This window comes from Halyomorpha halys, unplaced genomic scaffold, assembly GCF_000696795.3.
Source record: "Halyomorpha halys isolate HHAL.00 unplaced genomic scaffold, Hhal_1.1 Scaffold1583.1, whole genome shotgun sequence".
Classification (NCBI taxonomy): domain Eukaryota; kingdom Metazoa; phylum Arthropoda; class Insecta; order Hemiptera; family Pentatomidae; genus Halyomorpha; species Halyomorpha halys.
Window position 1 is genome coordinate 86,426 of NW_027113737.1, and position 4,670 is coordinate 91,095.

A 4,670-nucleotide genomic window follows, 5' to 3' on the forward strand; every position below is an offset into this window, starting at 1 on the left:
TTAGTGCTTTCACTTGCCATATAAAAGCAATATAAAAAATTTATTTGCTTACAAAGTGCATTGCTTTATCATTTATGTCTTTATAATCTAATTTAGTTGGTACTTAATTTAGGTAAATTACATTAATCTTCTATAAATGATGTTTTTTCTTTATTCCTGCCCATGTCACAAGACAGTATTGGCGTCAATCGGATAACGACTTTCCTCCATGACTGCAGAGCTGTTACATGCGAACCGACAATAGGGGTATTCGTGATCTTTAGTTTAACATGTTAAAGCGTGTTAAATGGAAAAAGTTATGTTAAATGGAGAAATATTTCCTTCTTTTACCGCGTTAAAACGATATAACATGTAACATGGCTGAAAGTCTGTTACTAGGTTTGTTAAATGGAGAATGACATCACGAAACAGACCAGCTAAGCTTGTCACCGTTTTATTTTTTGTCGTGTTACTTACTCGTAGTTTGTGTTTTTTTTTCTTTTGTCTTGTGTTTAGGACTTTTAAAAAAACAATCAGTAGCCAAACTTTTACACTTATTTTAAGCATGTTATAATAAATCACTTTAATCAAAACTTAGAGTAAACAATAACATGAAGTTTTTGAAGGAAAGGTTACTAAACAAGTTGCTCAGAAAATCCGCTAGGAGCTCTTATGCATTTACCATTTAACATGACTTTAAATAGGGCTGCTCACAATGCGATACTTATGACATTTAACATGGTAAAACATTTTAAATTTAGTATTATGAATACCCCTACTAATGGTACTTATTTTAACTTGAATAAAAATTATTTTTTTCATACTTGCCTCGAGAAACTGAAAAAATTATATATAAAATAATAATAATATAAATATATAGTATAGTCATAATGCCGTATTAAACGAAGACAGCCTCTTGTATTACGGTTCTTCATTAGTAAAACATGGTTGTTGTAACCTAAAATATAAAAGGAAAGTAACGTCCTCGGTCAGGTAAGGAAAAAATCTTATCTAGAGAAATATTTGCTGTTAAGGTTTGGCAGCACCTGGGTGCGGCTTCCCTCAAGTCCTTACCCTCTCTTCGGTCGCTTCTTTTTCCTTACTGGATCCTTGCTATTTCATTGTTACATATGTTGCCCTCCATAAAGGCTAGCGCATCCAATTTGATTTTTCAAGATATAGGGTTAAGATTATTGGTTCTTTTTTTTTTTTTTTTTTTTATACAAGTTCGTGGAATGTCCCCATTTAAAACATGGAATAATTTACCGATTTAATGCATTTATTAATTGATTGTTTGACAGTGATTTAAATTAATAATGACACCAAATTACTCTCAACTTTTTATTGTAAAAGTTTCCAACGTTCGCTCCTTAACACCTAATTGAGTGCTCTGTGTTTGCAAAGATATGTATATAATAACTATGTTTTTAAATAATATTAAATTATAACCAACATAAAAAAGAATGTTATTTAAATTGTAAATAAATTTAGCTCAGTAATTAAGTGATATCATAGTCCTAACCTGTTGTAGGTTTTATTGTCAGTATTATTGATGGTGTAAATAGAAGAAGACTACATGATCTTCTTATCCCTTTTGTCGTTAACCTCATACCGACCAAATTCTTAAAATTCCTATTTATCTTCCTAATCATCCTAATCCTTTGGTTCAATCCTTAATGGTCAGATTGCCTCTCCACTCGAGTTGAGTGTTTGCGGCTTTAGCGCACTTGCTCAGCCTCCACTGGCTAATTACCTGTGTTGCGGTGTGAGGGATGCGCTGGAATCTCAAAGAGCTCTGCTCTATCCCACAAATGGGGGACAGAGTGGGCTCAGGGATCCTCAGGTTGGTTGTGTAAATATTGTATATAACAGTGTAAATGTGGCTAGACATTATTTTATTTGTATTATTATTTTATTTTATTTATTTCTTTTTCATACACATAGTTTGATTATGTTCTTCTTTATAATAAATAATTTTCTTTATCCTTCTGTTTGAATATATTTTAAGAGAGATTTTATTTATTTGTATGCACTTTTTTTTAAATTTATTTTTATTCTTATGTTATTTTATTTTAGTATGAAAGCTATCGGTCATCACTATAACCTATTGTCCACAACGTTGTGGCAGATTATAATATCTATCATTAAATAAAGTTTTGAAGTCTTTTAAAAAATAGAAAAAGAAAAATATTTTTGAAGGATGTTTTTGTTTGGTTTTTGGATGTGGTTTGTAAGTGAATAGTCATTTTATAAAATTCAAGAGAAACAGTTATAATATTAATTTAATAATTGTTTTTGAAGATATATTACAATGGCAATAAGCCCATAAAACAAATACAATTTAAATGAATTGATGTATGTTCGAAAATATTGTTATTATGTGAGGAGGTGGTAAAGTAATAATATGAAACCAATTTTTAGGTTGTTTCCTTCAAACGTTGGAAGTTTTTAAAATACTGTTGAGAGTAATTTGGATCATTGAAGTTGCTGTTATTATTAATAGAGTAATTTGATATTGGAATAGAAAAAAAATCTAAATTAATAATTATTTTATTATTGCTCATTGTATTTATTATTGCGTGTTATCATTAATGTTCATTCTGAAAAATATTTAATTCCTAGCTTTAAAATACACGTTTTTCTATAACTAAAATAACACATTATTCTAATAATAAGGAACTGATGCTACTATTGAAATAAATGCTGATGAAATACAATAGGTGCATGAATTGTATATCGATTATAAACATTTATAGAAGTGTTAATGTTATATGAGCAGTCTTTAATGGAAGCGGAATGGAGAAAAGACCAACCAATTTTGGGCACAATCTTCAAGTTTTTATTTGTTACCTACATGATCGAATATTTAACTTAATCTTATATATATATATATATATATATATATCAGATTATTTGTCGCTCAGTAAACCCCCCAATATTTAATTGATACGTTAATCAAGTTGTTACATTAAATTTTAAATATTTAATTGAAAACTGAAAAGATTTTTGGTGAAGGCAGGTGTACGAATTAAGTTAAGATGAGCTGGTAGTACTTCACCACGATTTTATTATTGTTTCATAATGTTTCGGCCCAACTACAGGTACAATATGCAAGGATTCATAATTATTCCATTGAAATATATAACATAAAAATAAAAATATATAATTAATTATATTTTATACTTTGTATGTTAGTTCTATGGAAATGAGAATCAGAGAGGGATGTGTGAATAAGGTTTTTGCTACGTTGATTTTTTTATGGTAAGGGTGTTGGGAGTAACTGTTCCAAAATAAATGTGTTCCAATTTTATAATTAAAAATTGAAATTGTGTATACAAAAGTTTTAGAATGTGAGTTTATATTGCCTGCATTAAATAACCGGTTCCCTAATCGGCAACTAGGAAATACAGTTGGGGATACACGACCAACCGGACGCCCCCACCTGACTCCCCTTTCCTAGTTCACTTTTTGCATATCGGACTGCACTTGGGGTATTCTGTAGTCCGTTAGTTATTCAGATAAATCCGTTAGTTATTTAAAATGGTATGTGTTTAAATTTTTTAGTATTATAGTAAATTAAATTAAATTACGGTATTATTTCTTTTTTATTTATACTCAATGATATAGTTATACTTCCTATTATTTTATCTGATTTCGCTACTATACTTTAGTACTGGCACAACTAAATAATTAAAAAAAATAATAAAGGCTTTACGGATTTTTTCTTGATGAGTTCCAAAGATTTTGTAATTTCAACATGGAGAGTGGCAAATCTTCATTTTCTTTCGAAAGATGAAGAATTCTACTGGAGAACGAATGTGCCGGCATCAAATTACACTCAATCTTTCACAACGGCCTAAGTTTAGTTGTTTCATTATTTCCAATCGTTTTCTTGAATAGTGACACATTTTACTTTGCAACTATGTTGGAAGCAGTTTTTAAAAATCGTAAATAGCGTCATATTTAGACGTGAACTTGTTATGAATGACAGAAAGGCAAAGCAGAGCGTGCAGTAAATGACATTTGTTCTTCTATCAACAACTCATAGAAATTAAAGTAAAGTCAACTAATGACGGAATTTATTTGATTTTTTTACAGTCATAATAGTAAGAAATTAATGTAAGATTAATCAATTTTTAGTATTAAAAACTAATTTTTGCATTAAAAAATTTTTTGAAGAATTAATGCCTAATATTACTTCTGATCTTTGTGGTTATAAACCTAAGAAGTGCCTGCTCAAAAAAATCGATCTTGGTCATTAGAAAAATGCAAGATATCGATTTAATAATAATAATATTCATTCTATAATGACTTGAAAATTAGTATTTTTTTTTTAAACTCTAATTATTTAAGATCTGTTTCACTTTTCTATGTTTTTTTTCTCGACTATTCTTTAATTGTTGTATTATACATAATGAAAATGTAAGTTGGTTAATTGGAAGATTAACCAATATCATGTTACTATGTGTAAATTTCAAATTAATTCTTAGCATTATAAAAACTCATATTTACTGAAAACTCATTAAAGAATTATTGCTCAATTACTTTTCTGTGTAGTCAATTATGAACCTAAGATGTACCTATTTAAAAAAGTCGATTTTTAACCTGAAGATAATACAAGATATTGATTTAATAAATAACAAACATATCAAGGAATTTTACTACTCGATCTATAATAATGAGACAATTTA